General features: G+C 41.6%; 1 long non-coding RNA gene and 1 pseudogene across 2 annotated transcripts in view; one reads left to right on the top strand and one right to left on the bottom strand.

The window, feature by feature from the left end:
• The window catches only part of LOC120554981, a 211,745-nt pseudogene that overhangs the window by 129,557 nt on the left and 64,473 nt on the right, over nucleotides 1–17,715 (bottom strand).
• LOC120554988 overlaps nucleotides 1–17,715 on the top strand; it is a 50,019-nt gene that overhangs the window by 27,812 nt on the left and 4,492 nt on the right. Inside the window, exons 2-4 of one of the 2 annotated variants that reach the window (XR_005638586.1) lie at nucleotides 15,658–15,732; nucleotides 16,686–16,831; nucleotides 17,041–17,121. This is a non-coding gene — a long non-coding RNA (uncharacterized LOC120554988). The remainder of the gene's footprint in view (nucleotides 1–15,657; nucleotides 15,733–16,685; nucleotides 16,832–17,040; nucleotides 17,122–17,715) is intronic. The other variant, XR_005638587.1, reaches the window with a different exon arrangement.

Genomic DNA, 17,715 nt, shown 5'->3' with positions numbered 1-17,715 from the left:
GACGCCTGAGATCAGGAGGTATGCCACATCGTTTTATAAAGACCTGTTCGGAGAGGAGTATGTGGAAGACGCTGAGTCGCAGCTCCGTTCTACGAAGGCCTTCCTCAGGTGGGAGCTGATAACAACACCGTGCTGGACGACCAACTGTCCCTGAACGAGCTGCATGTGGCTCTGATGAGCCTGGGGAACGGGAAGGCACCAGGCATCGACGGGCTGCCTGTGGATTTTTATAAGACCTTCTGGCCCGTGGTTGGAGAGGATCTGCTGGAGGTGTTCCAGGACAGCCTGAGCAGAGGACGTCTGCCGCTGAGCTGCAGAAGGGCAGTCATCACCCTGCTGCCGAAAGAAGGGAGATCTGCAGGAGATAAAGAACTGGAGACCTGTTTCTCTGCTGTGTGGGGACTACAAGATCTTGTCCAAAGCTCTCTGCCGGCTTCGGGAGGTGATGAGTGAAGTGGTTCATATCGACCAGACCTACTGTGTGCCCGGCAGGTTAATGAGTGATAATATCACTCTAGTTCGGCATGTTTTGGACGTCTCTAGCTCACTGGGTATGGATACTGGTCTTATTTCCATAGACCAGGAAAAGGCTTTTGACCGGGTTGAACATCAGTACTTGTGGCACACGCTCAATGCTTTTGGCTTCAGCCCAGGTTTCATAGCTAAGATCGGGAATTGTACCGTGACATTGCGAGTATATTGAAGGTTAATGGTGGTTTGGCTGCACCTTTTAATGTGCAGAGAGGGCACGGCAGGGTGCTCTCTGTCGGGGATGCTTTATTTCCCTGGCTATTGAGCCTCTGCTTCATAAGCTCAGGAATGAACTTTTGGGTGTGTATTTTCCTGGGTGTGCTTCAGCTGTTAAACTTTCAGCTTATGCTGACGATGTCGTGATTGTTTTAAATAAACAAGCAGATATCAATACTTTGGTGGCGAATGTGAGTGTTTTTAATCACATCTCTTCTGCCAAGGTTAATTGGGCTAAGAGTGAAGCGGTGATGGTGGGGGCTGGGTTGCAGGGTACTCTATCTCTCCCAGGAGGGCTAACCTGGAAAAAAGGAGGGATAAAGTATTTGGGAGTGTTTTTGGGTGAGGACTGTGTATTGGAAAAAAACTGGGATAATGCTCTGGAGAAGATAGAAGGCCGGTTAAAGAAATGGAAGTGGCTCTCGGCGGCATGTCCTACAGAGGGAGGACTCTGGTTATCAACAATCTGCTGGCTTCCTCTCTGTGGCATAAACTGTCTTGTGTGGACCCCCTTCTAATTTGCTTCTACAAAATTCAAGCTGTTTTAGTTAATTTCTTTTGGGACAAGCTGCACTGGATTCCCCAGTCTGTTCTGTTCCTTCCACTGGAAGAAGGAGGACAAGGACTGGTACATTTGGCCAGCAGGGCGCGCTTCGTCCGGCCTGCAGTTCCTCCAGAGGCTGCTCTATGGCCCTAAGGACCTGGTCTGGAGACCTCTGGCCCACTGGGTGCTGAACAGTTTTAAAGGTTTTGGATTAACGGTTTCGCTGTTCCTGATGGACGCCAGGAAGCTGAGTGTCCAGTCTTTACCTCCTTTTATCGAGGCATGTTCACCGTGTGGAAGCTGGTGGTCAAGGAGAGACGGCTGCAAGGGGACTCCCTACACTGGCTGCTGCAGGAGCCGGTGGTTTTCACGGGGACCGGCTGGATTACCCCTGCTGGGCTGGTTCAGCCATCACGGACACGTTCTGCAGAGCACGGGTGCTCACCTTGGGGACGGTGTTGGACATCACAGGACATAAACTAGACAATGCTGCTGCTTTGGCAGCTGTTCTGGGGTGAGATCCGTCAGGATCATCACCAAACTGTTGGACTACTGGAAGCACAAACTGACCGGACATGAATCCATCATGTTGGAGCAATATACTGGTGGTCTGACCACACCTCAGACTGAGGACTCCTTCCCTGTTTTATGTGTCCGTCCATGTCTGGATCACTATGTTGGTCGTTTTTAAATGTAAAGCACTGCATTTTAGACATGAAGGAGGTGAAAGGGAAGGGTTTTATAAACTGATGGTGCTGTGCTTAAATTAAAGTAAGCTCCACCAACGGGTTGACACACCGTGGCGAGGCCATCTGGGTTGCGGGCTGATGTCCAGCCTGTGTGGAGGAGTTTATATAAGCCCCGTTAACAAAGAGAGTAGCTGACCTTCAGTGGAGGGTGCTACACGGGATAGTGGCAGTCAATAAGTTCCCGTCTGTCATTAGTCCTGGTGCTAGTGATACATGTCCCTACTGTGATGAGACAGAAACTGTGTTTCATTGTTTCTGTGAGTGTGTACGTCTGCCTCCATTGTTCTTACTGCTGGAGAAGCTGTTTAGTAAGGTAGGGGAGGTCTTTTCTAAAAACATGTTCATCCTTGGGTTCAGGTACAGTAGGTTTGCTAAATATAAATGTCAGTTGTTGAATTTCATCCTGGGCCAAGCAAAGATGGCGGTGTATGTGAGTAGGAAGAGGAAGGTGGATGACTCTATGATGTTAATGTAAATCTCCTGTTTGCTCGGATGGTGAAAGCCAGAATCAGGATTGATTTTAATTATTATGCAGAGATGAAGGATGTGGATGAGTTCAGGGTGATCTGGGCCCATGGTGATGTGTTGTGCTCTGTAGAAGGAGACCAGCTCCTCTTCTCTCAGGAGGTGATGTCATGTAGTTGAGTGTTTATGTCTGTATGTATTTATTGGCCTGTTGAACAGTTTATTTTGTAAATAACAGAAGGGAACATTGATTAAATAAAGTTCCTTTAAAAATCAAAAATCTCTCTCTTTTTTTTTTCTGTCTCTCTCTCTCTCTCTCTCTCTCTCTCTGTCTCTCTCTCTGTCTCTCTCTCTCTCTCTGTCTCTCTCTCTGTCTCTCTCTCTCTCTCTCTCTCTCTCTCTGTCTCTCTTCTCTCTCTCTCTCTCTCTAGTAAGAACTTCTCTCATGATTGGACACTTTAAAGGAAATTAAACTGAATTTCATATAGTAATTGATTGACAGCCCAAATCTGAATATAAATAGTAAATTCCAGCCCTACATTAGATCAGATGAAGCTGTGTGTGAGAGAGTGATGTAATGCCCCCCCCCCCCTCCTTTCAGGGTGGAGCCTGCTGGAGTCAGATGGTTGACACCAGGTCTGAGGAAGTGTAAGTCTGTTTTACATTTCATTCATGAACTGTGACATCACTCATTCAACCCTCCAGACCTGCCAACATGTACGCATTTTGACCCTTAAGTACGCTTGTACGATTCGCTGCTCTCTAGCTACGCATTTTGTTGCATCTCTCATTTCTCCGGTTTCACTTTCTATGCAATCTACATCTATGACGTTGATTCTGCCGCTGAGGAGTGAGTTAAAAGAAAGCTTTCGGCCAATCAGAGCTCGCATTTTAACCCCCCCCACCTGCCACCCTCCCTTCTTATATACCTCTTCTATAGCCCCACCTAGCCAAATGCTTCGCGCCTTTAATTCAATTCAGTGCTTCAGCAAGCAAGCCAGGCTGTCCAGATAACTGTAGGCTTGCATGTCATGGCTGAACCTCCTCAAAAAAAGGTTCAGAACATAGACAGTATATACAGTGCCTTGCGAAAGTATTCGGCCCCCTTGAACGTTTCGACCTTTTGCCACATTTCAGGCCTCAAACATAAAGATATAAAACTGTAATTTTTTGTGAAGAATCAACAACAAGTGGGTCCCAATTATGAAGTGGAACGAAATTCATTGGCTATTTCAAACTTTTTAACAAATAAAAACTGAAAAAAGTGCCAAAATATTATTCAGCCCCTTTACTTTCAGTGCAGCAAACTCTCTCCAGAAGTTCAGTGAGGATCTCTGAATGATCCAATGTTGACCTAAATGACTAATGATGATAAATAGAATCCAGCTGTGTGTAATCAAGTCTCCGTAATAAATGCACCTGCTCTGTGATAGTCTCAGAGGTCCGTGTAAAGCGCAGAGAGCATCATGAAGAACAAGGAACACACCAGGCAGGTCCGAGATACTGTTGTGGAGAAGTTTAAAGCCGGTTGGATACAAAAGATTTCCCAAGCTTTAAACATCCCAAGGAGCACTGTGCAAGCGATAATATTGAAATGGAAGGAGTATCAGACCACTACAAATCTACGAAGACCCGGCCGTCCCTCTAAACTTTCAGCTCATACAATGAGAAGACTGATCAGAGATGCAGCCAAGAGGCCCATGATCACTCTGGATGAACTGCAGAGATCTACAGCTGAGCTGGGAGACTCTGTCCATAGGACAACAATCAGTCGTATACTGCACAAATCTGGCCTTTATGGAAGAGTGGCAAGAAGAAAGCCATTTCTTAAAGATATCCATAAAAATTGTCGTTTAAAGTTTGCCAAAAGCCACCTGGGAGACACACCAAACATGTGGAAGAAGGTGCTGTGGTCAGATGAAACCAAAATCGAACTTTTTGGCAACAATGCAAAACGTTATGTTTGGCGTAAAAGCAACACAGCTCATCACCCTGAACACACCATCCCCACTGTCAAACATGGTGGTGGCAGCATCATGGTTTGGGCCTGCTTTTCTTCAGCAGGGACAGGGAAGATGGTTAAAATTGATGGGAAGATGGATGGAGCCAAATACAGGACCATTCTGGAAGAAAACCTGATGGAGTCTGCAAAAGACCTGAGACTGGGACGGAGATTTGTCTTCCAACAAGACAATGATCCAAAACATAAAGCAAAATCTACAATGGAATGGTTCACAAATAAACATATCCAGGTGTTAGAATGGCCAAGTCAAAGTCCAGACCTGAATCCAATCGAGAATCTGTGGAAAGAACGTAAAACTGCTGTTCACAAACGCTCTCCATCCAACCTCACTGAGCTCGAGCTGTTTTGCAAGGAGGAATGGGCAAAAATGTCAGTCTCTCGATGTGCAAAACTGATAGAGACATACCCCAAGCGACTTACAGCTGTAATCGCAGCAAAAGGTGGCGCTACAAAGTATTAACTTAAGGGGGCTGAATAATTTTGCACGCCCAATATTTCAGTTTTTTATTTGTTTAAAAGGTTTGAAATATCCAATAAATTTCGTTCCACTTCATGATTGTGTCCCACTTGTTGTTGATTCTTCACAAAAAATTACAGTTTTATATCTTTATGTTTGAGGCCTGAAATGTGGCAAAAGGTCGAAAAGTTCAAGGGGGCCGAATACTTTCGCAAGGCACTGTATATATCGGAACGATTTCTTAACGGGAGAGATGGCCTTTCCTCCTCATGTCCAGACTACCTCACATAGACGGTATATAGAACCGAGCGAGCTGTCCCGTCACTGTTCCCCGTGGTCAGAACCAGAACCAGAGACGGTAACTGACAACATCTGTGTCCTGTCAGTGGAGACAGCAATGTGACCGAGCAACTGACAGACAACATGTCGGGAATTAATGTTTAGTCTTGCTACACGTAATATTACATTTTATCAGCGGTGGAAAGTAACTATAGCCTTCCGTCGGCTACTTTGATTCAATTGTAATTGGGTATTTTTCTTTTAATCCTACTTATTAGGCTACTTCTAGTCCACCACAATTCAGAGTCAAGTAGGCTATTGAACGTTTTACTTAACTATTTATTTTATAGCTTTAGTTACTTTGCAGCGTCAGATTAAAGTGGATAAAGATGAGACTTTGTTGACCCTGTGGTGAAATTCACAAGCTACCTGCCAAGAATACTTCTGCTTCTATTTTGGTGAAAAGTAACTCAAAAGTAACGCAAAAGTAGTGTAAGCATTACAATTCAGAGACAGTAATATTGTAATATAACTAATTACTCTCAAAGACAGTAACTAGTAATCAATAATGTATTACATTTTGGAATTAACTTGTCCAACACTGGTGTCAATAGACTAGCCTATCACACCGTCCATCCTTCCCATTAGTTGGGGGCAGTTAGAAAAGTGGTGGAATGGCTAGAAAACTAAAAGGTTTTAGAAAGGCCAGGTGCTGATTAACGTCAGATAAAGGTAACAGTTAGGCTATTTATGTGATGTGATGGCAACTGACATAATGCAATGTCACCCATGTCAAATTTTTAAAAGCATATCTGACCCATGTTATTTATTAGCCTATAATTGTGTCTCTGTCAGGCTTCCATCTGTGCTTTTTTAGTAGTTGCTTTAGGCCTATTTAGAGTTGATTTATGAGTAAATCATTACTTAAACTACTTAATTTCCCTTCAGTAATCAGAAGAAGGCTATATGTTAACCTGGTCTGACTGTCATCTTTAACACAGAAGTACTTAGGCATATGTATTAGCTCTCTCTCTGCCTCCTGTTGGTTAGACTAACAAATATATGGGCACACAATATTGGACAGGATATAAGAAAACATTTGTATAGTAGTTTCACTATGCGTACAGCCATTCATCCACTCTACACAGTAATAATCATTTATTGTAATCTAGAAGGTAGTGATGAGCCAAACAATGTATTTTCAGGTGGAAGAAGTTTCCATGGGCTATGTTTGTTTTCAATTCAATGTTCGGAGTGATATCAGTAATTGTATAACATTTATGATCTACTTGTATATGGTTATGGAGTAACTAAAAAATCTTGATTGGTGAAATTATATGATGTAGTATGGTGTTAGGTATCTCATAGGTTTCTCATTGGTGAGTGCGCCGATTGGAAGCGTTATATTGGTGGTGGGCTGTCGGTGATTGGTGCGTGGGGTACTCATAACATTTCTTCAAGGTTGGCAGGTCTGACCCTCTGATGTCATCATCAAAGTGCTGATTGGTTAATAACTGCAGCTGTGTTGTGTCTCCTTCTCTCCGTCAGATTCCTGTGAACTCACACTGGACACAAACACAGTGAACAGAAAACTCAAACTGTCTGACAACAACAGGAAGGTGACACGTGTGGAGGAGGAGGATCAGCCATATCCTGATCATCCAGAGAGGTTTGACTACTGGAAACAGCTGCTGTGTAGAGATGGTCTGACTGGTCGCTGTTACTGGGAGGTCCAGAGGAGAGGAAGGGTTCATATATCAGTGAGTTACAGAGGAATCAGGAGGAGAGGAGACAGTGATGACTGTTTGTTTGGATGTAATGATCAGTCCTGGAGTCTGTTCTGCTCTGATGGTGGTTACTCTGTCTGTCACAATAACAGAGAAACATCCATCTCCTCCTCCTCTGTCTCTGGTAGAGTAGCAGACATCTCCTCCTCCTCTGTCTCTGGTAGAGTAGCAGTGTATGTGGACTGTCCTGCTGGCTCTCTGTCCTTCTACACAGTCTCCTCTGACTCACTGATCCACCTCCACACCTTCAACACCACATTCACTCAGCCTCTCTATCCTGGGTTCTGGTTCTGGTCTCGTGGTTCCTCAGTGTCTCTGTGTCCTCTGTAGGACGGAGAGTCTCCTCCTGTTTCTCACTGCTGATCAGTTGAGTCTGTACAGGATCACACTTACAGAAATACTTCAGGTTATTGTTATGAACTAATGAATGAACTTTGTATGAAATAATTCAGAATGATTGAACAGATTCCTGGTGAACATTGTAAACTTCTTCCACTTCCTGTCCTTTAAAGATGGAAGCTGTGATCATGAAAGTGTAAAAATGTGTCATGTTTAGTTTTGATTTCTGTCTCTTTTCACAATAAAAGCATAAAGTTCCTGTGATGTGTTTGTGTTACGTTTAATAACATCCAAACCATAGACTGTATGTATGAATATAATAGTAATATTTACAGTTTATGATCCAAACTATTTATTAATGAGATTCTGCAGATGTTTAAAGGTTGATCAGCACAACCTTGACACAGACACACACACACAGACACACATATGTATAATACCGTGTATATATAGTCTATGAATATTACTCCTAATGTGTGTGTGTGTTTGTTGTGTGAGAGAAGAGAGAGACCTCCAGCTTACATTGGGTTAGGAACTATATTCAAAATCTAAAAAGTTCATTTCTTGCTTAAAACGTTCTCAGAAGTGAATTTAGTGATGAATGAGATGGTGAAAATTGTTTAAATTGTCCTGTTGTTGGTCTGCCAAAGAAGTCCCATTCACCTTGTTCTGAATGTGAGAGATAGCCACGCCCCCTGATTTGCATATAAGAACTGGAAATAAATAGAGATTGAAATAAATAAATGTGGACTTATGAAATAAATTACCATGAAATAATTACATTTATTTAATTATGTATTGCCTCATTTATTTATTTCATGATGTATTTCAAAGGCATATTTATTTATTTATTCATGTATTTATGTATTTATTCATGTATTTATGTATTTATTCATTTATTTAATTGTGAATAAAACGGCATTCCATATTTTCGATTCCCATAATATATCTTAGAAGAAAGTTGAAAAATGTTGCGTTTACTTCACACAAGAGCAGCCATTTCCCCTGTTGCCATGGGAACGTTATAAAGTGTAATTCATTAATCAAAAGGGGGGGGGGGTTTTTTTTCGCAGGCTGTTGTGGGGGGTGTCTCTTTTGCAAGTTCCCGCAATTTCATCGCATAAAATTGCATAAATATCCCACATATTCCATCGCATTTTTTAAGAAAACGTGCCGCATAATCAAGGATTTTTGCCTTCAACAATCACAAAAAACTTGTGTCTCATATAGTCAGTTAGCTGTTGAATACACATGAGGGGTTAACTAGAGCCAGGACCTTCTGCAGAGCATCTCTGGCATCAGCAGCCTCTTCTTCTGCTCTCTGTCTGTCCAACTGCTGCCTCTCCAGCGCCCCCTACAGGAGGACAGGAGGACAGAGGGAAAGACATGCAGCGATTTCACAGGAAGACGTAGAAAAGGAGGTCAAGTCCAGTAGAACTCTGTCTGTCCCTATTTTAACCATCTGAGGTCACGGTGTGGAGCGCCTGGTGCAGGTGTGTTTAGGGCCGGTCCAAATCCACTTTTACTAGTCTGACGGCAGTAAAAAGGGTCTGTGTGCCGGGCGCCTGGTCCTCAAGGGTTGTCCTTAGTGTCTTCATTAATCAGAGGGGTGTTTTGGGCAGAATTATATTAAGTAGTTTTGAGACACACAGGTCCTGTGTGTCTCAAAACTACTTAATATAATTCTCATGAGTTCATACTTCTACAGTAAAGTCATTGGAAATCTAAATTACCTCTGGTATGATGACTGCAAGGGAACTGCATTCGTCCATGACAGCAGCCGGAAGTCTAATATGAAGGGACAAACACTCAATGAGAATGATATTAAGTAGTATTGAGACACACAGGTCTCTTTGGCAGAAATTAATCTTCATCGATGCAACCCACATACTCAATTCTGCAGCCATTGCGTCCCACTAATGCATGTTCTTTATGAATGCACATTTTAAAGGGGGAATAAACAGGCGTATGTATAATATATAATAATATATAATATAATGTATAATTTACCTAACACAAATTTCCTTACTTTAAAAAAAGGTTTATTTAAAAGTAGAGTTTGTTTTCATTGATGATTTCTTTGTCTTTTTTCTAGTTTCTCTGGAAAGTGCTAGGAAAGCAAAGAAGCATCAATGGTCTCCCATGGAAGTTGACTTAACAGTTCCGGAGTCGCGGTCACGACATTGAGTTTAAAAAAGAGGGGAGGGGGTTTGAAGCTTCTGACCCTCTTCCACTTCTTGAATGCTAAACATCAGATGTATCTTTGTTTTCCTGACATGACGCTGTGTGCCGTGTTTGTGTTGCTCTCTGCAAGGACAAAGATTGGTGTTTGTCACTCGAGTTCTTTCGAGAAGACATGTTAGTCTTCTCTCAAGCCAGACACGTGTCGACATGCATAATTTCATTTTGCCATTCATCACTTTTAATTTCTGTTCACAAATAGTATGGATTCGGTTGCTCTAATACTTAAGTGATGGCACTGTATCACACAATCCACTTGTGTCTGTTGAAGGTCCCATTTATCCATATTTGACCCTTTAATACACAGAGCTTACATGTTTGTGTATGTGTATGGCCATGGTCCTGATAAGTAAAGTTGGCCCTGGTAATTACTATTTGTGTCATGGGCGGAGCTAAGTACCTCATTATCGTTTGTCCTCTTAATACACCATGGTGTCAGGTTCTTGTATTTTGAGTTCTGATGTGTGTATTCATATTTTGAAGTGAGTTTTGTGTTGTATAGCTCAAATAGGATTTTTTAAGATTTACTACATCTTTCTAGCACAAGTGGAAAGGGGTGACTGTTTAATGTTGGAAAAAACTGGTTTGAAAAAATAGTCCTCCTAACTACCAAAAAACAGTATGTGTGTGTGTGTGTGTGTGTGTGTGTGTGTGTGTGTGTGTGTGTGTGTACCTGCTCAGTAAGTCCACAGTGTGTGTGTGTGTGTGTGTGTGTGTGTGTGTACCTGCTCAGTAACTCCACAGTGTGTGTGTGTGTGTGTGTGTGTGTGTGTGTGTGTGTGTGTGTGTGTGTGTGTGTGTGTGTGTGTGTGTGTGTGTGTGTGTGTGTGTGTGTGTGTGTGTACCTGCTCAGTAAGTCCACAGTGTGTGTGTGTGTGTGTGTGTGTGTGTACCTGCTCAGTAAGTCCAGTGTGTGTGTGTGTGTGTGTGTGTGTACCTGCTCAATAAGTCCAGTGTGTGTGTGTGTGTGTGTGTGTGTGTTACCTGCTCAGTAAATCCACAGTGTGTGTGTGTGTGTGTACCTGCTCAGTAACTCCACAGTGTGTGTGTGTGTGTGTGTGTGTGTGTGTGTGTGTGTGTGTGTGTGTGTGTGTGTACCTGCTCAGTAAGTCCACAGTGAGGGTGTGTGTGTGTGTGTGTGTGTGTGTGTGTGTGTGTGTGTGTGTGTGTGTGTGTGTGTGTGTGTGTGTGTGTGTGTGTACCTGCTCAGTAACTCCACAGTGTGTGTGAGCTCCAGCTGTGTGTGTTGGGAGTGTGTGTGCAGCAGCTGGTTGTCGTCCTCCAGCTGTTTCACTCGGAGCTCCGCGGTCGTTTTCTCCTCACAGAGGCTCACACACACACACACACACACATCAGACACACACACACACACACACAGTCAGACACACACACACACACACACACACACACACACACACACACACACAGACACACACACACAGACACACACACACACACACACACACACACACACACAGACAGACACACACACAGTCAGACAGACACACACACACACACACAGACAGACAGACAGACAGTCAGACAGACACACACACACACAGACAGACAAACAGACAGACAGACAGACAGACAGACACACACACACACACACACACACACACATTCAGACAAACAGAAATTCCGGAATATGAGTGTGTGTGTGGAGAGGAGAGAGGGAGGGAAAGAGGAAGGGGCGCACACACACACACACACGCACATGACATCCTGTCAAACATACATCTCCCTCCTCTAACACACACACACACACACACACACACACACACACACACAAACACACATACACACAAACACACATTCTCTCACACACACACACACACACACACACACACACACACACACCCATACACACACTCACACAAATTCTCTCTCAGACAGACAGACAGACAGACACACACACAGTCAGAGACAGAGACACACACACACACACACACACACACACACACACACACACACACACACACACACACACACACACACACACAGTCAGAGACAGAAACACACACACACACACACAGTCAGAGACGGAGACACACACACAGACACACACACACACAGTCAGACAGACACACACACAGACACACACACACACTCTCTCTATCATTAACCTTGGTTAGCTGTGGCGTGCAGCAGAACATGTTGTGTGTGTGTGTGTTGGACGCCGCAGTTCCTCGTGTTGTCCTCTGGAGGGCGCTCTCAGTGAGAACAGGACAGACAGCTAAAAGTCCTGATTATTTACATGGAGTCTGGTGGAGATATGCTGGCTCTATACACGCTAAAAGTCCTGATTATTTACATGGAGTCTGGTGGAAATATGCTGGCTCTATACACGCTAAAAGTCCTGATTATTTACATGGAGTCTGGTGGAGATATGCTGGCTCTATACACGCTAAAAGTCCTGATTATTTACATGGAGTCTGGTGGAGATATGCTGGCTCTATACACGCTAAAAGTCCTGATTATTCACATGGAGTCTGGTGGAGATATGCTGGCTCTATACACGCTAAAAGTCCTGATTATTCACATGGAGTCTGGTGGAGATATGCTGGCTCTATACACGCTAAAAGTCCTGATTATTCACATGGAGTCTGGTGGAGATATGCTGGCTCTATACACGCTAAAAGTCCTGATTATTTACATGGAGTCTGGTGGAGATATGCTGGCTCTATACACGCTAAAAGTCCTGATTATTCACATGGAGTCTGGTGGAGATATGCTGGCTCTATACACGCTAAAGTCCTGATTATTTACATGGAGTCTGGTGGAGATATGCTGGCTCTATACACGCTAAAGTCCTGATTATTTACATGGAGTCTGGTGGGTTTGGCGTTTAATCAGCTTGTGTTGAGTGATAATCTGTTAAACTGCAGAGACAGCAGAAGAAGATATAAACCGGTTAAAACAACAACAGACCGTCATCAAACTGGGTCCAACCCGGTATTAACGGCTGAACCAACGGCTATATTATATTTGTAATGTAGCGAGGAGTTTAACAACTGCTGGAATGGGATGTGAACGCTGAGTGGGAGATTCAATTTCATCTTTGATTTCTTCCAGTAACTCTAATATTGCACGGCTGCTTGATCTGTAACGCTAAATGATGTCGTGTTCACTGACAAAGTGTGATTCTTGTGTTAAAAATATGTTCAGCCTCGCCTATGTCTTCGTCTTGCTCAGATTACTGTTGCCATTTCACCAGCGGCATAAAGCTCTCGAGGAAACTCGACTGCGGCTTTGGTTTAGACCTGCTTTAAGAGCGCAGAATAGAGGCGCTCTTACTGACAGTCTTTGTAAACACCCGGGATATATAATTAGGGCACTTCGCTTATCCTCCCACCTTTTCGGGTGGAACTCCCACTTTCCCACGACCCTCCCACGAACGCGCATATTGAAAGCGCATCTTGTCTCTTCTCGCTCATGTGGAGGACGATCTGTGATTTTACCCAAGTCGCCCTGTTTGTAAATAGCCCGCATCGGTTACGTCCGTCTTTGCGACCAATTAGCGCCTGGAAACAGACGCAAACAGCTTGATAAATCTAGCCCTAACAGTTTTTACTGGAACTTCAAGACTGCAGCTAGCCTGTTAGCATGCTAACGGCAGGAAAACAAACAGTGAATAAAGTTAATTTAAAGTTCGTGATGTTACCTGCTCAAGCTGAAGCTGCTGCGCGCGCTTCACTCACAAACTGCCAGAAACATTCAAACATTTTAAAAACTACAAATCGGCTTTAGTCATTCAATGAAACCTGTTGATTATGTTGTTGTTGTTGTTGTTGTTGTTGTTAGCATATTCAAACCGGGAAACATAACCTCTCACCCAGTGACGCAGCGGTGACGTAACAGGAAACAAAGTCAAACAAGGAATACAAACAGCGACACCAGGCTTGTGGAATAAAATAAAATATAAAAATAAAATAAAATGGAAAAAATATATACATTTTATAAATACATTTTATAAATAAATAAAAATAATAAAGAATAAGAATAAAAATAATGACTATTAATGTATAATTTTAAAATTAAAAATGAATGAAAAGAGAAAACATCTTTATTGACTATGTGTTTTGAACACCAAATACAAATAATATTATTATTATTATTATTAATAAAATAAAATGGAAAAGATATATACATTTTATAAATAAATGTATATAAAAAATAAAGAAAATAAGAATAATAATACTGAGTATTAATGTATAATTTTAAAATTAAAAAATTAATAAAAGAAAAATATATCTTTATCGACTGTGTGTTTTGAACACCAAATACAAGTAATGATATTATCATTATTATTAAAAAAAATTAAATATATATTTTATTGATTTGAAATGTTTACCCATCTAACCTTGTTTCACTTTAAATAACATTCTGGTTGTGGTTTTATTTTTAATAAGTTATTGCTCAACTGCTTGTGTAACCCACCCCAAATCTGATGGTTGTGTTTAAAACTTATAAGCAGGGATGATGTGATTGTGTGATCAATATTTGTCATCACCCAAGCTAATTTGACCTGAAGCTAAAATATTCCTTCAGAATAACACAAAGTATGAGTTTTCACTTATTAATCAGACACAAATAGCTCAGGATATGCCACTTTGTTTTAATTGAGTCATTTTAATTCTCAACACTTTTCAGCAGTGACAAACACTTTGTGGTAATGCCCACTAGGTGGCAGCTGCACATTCAATAGCAGGGAGAGAAGTCAACAGTGTACACCAGAATAATATATACAGTGATTAAGCATTGATATTTAGGGAGCAAAAAGAAAGCATATCATTTCTAGATCTGTTTTTTATCATAGTGGTGAAATTGTTCACCCCTGCATAAATATGCCGACTCGGCTGATTATGCATTAATTATGCGATCCGCCCTATCGCATATTTCTGCAGGGGCTGATGAGAATGTATGCTGCAAAAATGTCCTTAGAGCAGCCAATTACAGACCGATGTACGTAACCTATACGGTACCTATCTACGATGTAGTTTGGCGAAACTTGAATATCTGGATTAATTAAAAATATAATTTTCATTTATGAATGATAAATATGTCAAATTATTATTATAAAAAAAAGAAATTTTAATTTATTTTTATTTGTTTACATTTTTTATTTCTCTGGTTATGAATGTATTTGTCAAGTTTTTTATTATTTGTATAAAGTTAATATATTTCCTTGACATAATGCTATAAACAAAGGATTCTGGTTAAAACAAAGGATTCCACATATTTTTCCGGAGCATTAAGCTGTTGTGCAGACTTCAGCTTCTCTGAACTAGTTTGTGTCTCCAGTCTTTAAATCTCTCAGTCAGTAATGGAGCATCGACAGAGCACTCACTGACAACAGCAACCACAGTCACACAGAGGGAAGAAACCAAGGGGGGTCAGCCTCTCTCCACAACGCCTACCTCCTATGGCGCCATTTTGATGCTACCAAGCCATCACTTCCCGTTAGCATCCCACTGACTGCCATTCATTTTGACGTCACTTTGACAGAGAATAACTTTACATCTGAAGCCTTTAAAGACTCTATTTGTCTGTTGTTTATTTCTAAAGAAACACAACAACGTATAAAAGGCTCCATTACCTTGTACCTCACGTTATGGCTCTGTAGCAGACGCTTTTATAAAAATAGGCTAACGATTGGGTCATAACCACGAGACTTACTGTCACACAGTAGAGGAATTACCGTATAGTACAGGAGAAGCTCACAGGCAGTTTGGACTTCCATTAGCTGTTTAGGTTTAATGACTAATGTTAACTATCATGTTAATGATCAGTAATTACTAATGTTAACTAGCATGTTAGTGATCAGTAATTACTAATGTTAACTAGCATGTTAGTGATCAGTAATTAGCCTGTGTCTATGTTATCTCCTTACATATACCTACGCTCTCCGTCTCTGCAAGATTGGGAATGATTGAGATTTCTCTTGGCACAGCTACCAGAAGACTTCTGAAAACTTTGTTTTGGAAGAAACAAAGCTCTTATTGTGAAAGTCTGCTTCCTGACAGGTGGAGCTGTGACGCATCAAGAAACAACTCACCTGAGTTGTTCTGCGTCGACATTTTGGACTGTTTGAGGAAACTGTAAGTTGCTGTTTGATACTTTAACAACACGTTAGTCTTTGGTCTCTTCAGGGTTAGTTTCTGGCTCTGTAATGTTAAATATAATAAATAAATATATACATTATATAAATATAATGTTTCTATTTCACTTCTTATTTTCTGAGGAAGTTTGGATGACTCTTGTGTTGAAGATAAATCTCCATGTTGTAACATGAACTACTACAGAGGAGGTTTTAAATCCTTTGCCAGGTGTTTCACGTCTGTCTGTCCCAACCGTGAGGCTGCAGTCAGGAAACTTTACAGCTGTGTAGTTGAGATCTAAATGAAGGCTGAGTTTGAAGATGGGGGGTCGAGCCTTTCTCCTGCTGTCAGAAAACACACCGTCGTCTCCACGCGGCGCCAGGGGAAGTCAGACACAACAGGACTCTACTGTTTCCTCTGGGACCTTTCAGAATAAAATGTAGTGACCTAAATGCCTCTGTTACTGTTGTAGTGATGTGTGGAGGAGGAGAAGTGTCTTTAATGTCATTGTTTTTAACTTCTCAGGCAGGGTTTCTCTACCATTGGAGCCGTTTTAGGTACCACCTAACTGAATTAATGTGAAGTCAATGTGAGCATCAAAACTAAACTTTTCTCAGATTTTATGATTGTAGTCAGACTTCTTTAGCTTTAAGTTTGACTTTAATCTTTCTGAGTGTTATTTGTTTATCAGCTGATCTAGCTTTTCTAACATTTAAGACACACATGGTGATAATAATAGTCCAACATTATGCAAAATTGTATATTTTTTTATTGACAAACGTAACCTTTTCTTGAAAGACAAACCATAAACTCCCCACCACTGAATATTCAGACCTAAGTCTTCTACAAAACCTAGAACAAACACTGACAGGACAGAAAAGTGAGATTGATTCTCAGTCTTGGCTCCATTAGTCCAAATCTCATTTTATTGTGAGAATCTGCTCCTGTTGCAGCCCTTCCTGCCTGCTTCCTGACAGGTGGAGCTGGGACTCATTCCAGGGAACAGCTCACCTGTGTCAGAGATTTCTCTCCAGGTGGAGAGCGACCCTCTTCTTCATCAACTCTTCTTCATCAACTCTTTGGACCGTTTGAGGAAACTGTAAGTTGCTGTTTGATACTTTAACAACACGTTAGTCTTTGGTCTCTTCAGGGTTAGTTTCTGGCTCTGTAATATTAAATATAAAGTTTCTACTTCACTTCTTATTTCCTGAGAAAGTTTGGATGACTCTTGTGTTGAAGATAAATCTCCATGTTGGTGATTTACTGGAATCAAACAGCTGATCTTTATTTCCTTTCTCCTGCTGTCAGAAAACAAACGGTCGTCTCCATCAGAGTAAAGTGAGACACAACACAACTCTACTGTTTCTGATAAAAGGTTCAAGGTTCAAGGTTCGGCTTTATTGTCATTATACAACAGAATTGTCCAATGAAATGCAATCGTCATTTACAGCTGGCTCTGAGGAATTTAAGTTACCAACCGGGCTGCCTCTGTGGACTTTGGGCAAAATATCGGAAAGAAGTCAAAAATTATTCCAAAAGGCGACAAAACAAAAAGGAACAAAAACTTGTAAAAGCCCCCTCCATATGTCCTGCCTATGTGTACATAGTTTTCTCTCCACATTAGTTATCTGGGCAGCAGGAGCGCGCCATGTTGGGGAAACAATCTAATTGTGATTTTTCTGCCAAGTTAGTCTTTGTTCTCTTCAGGGTTAGTTTCTGGCTCTGTAATGTTAAATATAATGTTTCTACTTCACTTCTTATTTCCTGAGAAAGTGTTAAGGACTCTTGTGTTGAAGATCAGAAATCTGTCTGCAGCAGTTAGTGTCGGTCGTTCTATTCACTGACAGGACTGATGTGGAGACAACATGACTCAGCTCTTTTATTCTCTAACTAAACCAACTAATATGGAACTGCGTCACTATGAGCTGGCACTCCTCCAACAGGAACTAGTGGCACTTCTTTATGATGCAACTCTGTGTTCAA

This window comes from Perca fluviatilis, unplaced genomic scaffold (genome assembly GCF_010015445.1).
Source record: "Perca fluviatilis unplaced genomic scaffold, GENO_Pfluv_1.0 PFLUV_unplaced_scaf_1, whole genome shotgun sequence".
NCBI classification, from domain to species: Eukaryota; Metazoa; Chordata; class Actinopteri; order Perciformes; family Percidae; genus Perca; species Perca fluviatilis.
The sequence above is the reverse complement of the archived record's forward strand: the minus strand, read 5'-3'. Positions and strand labels throughout refer to the sequence as shown.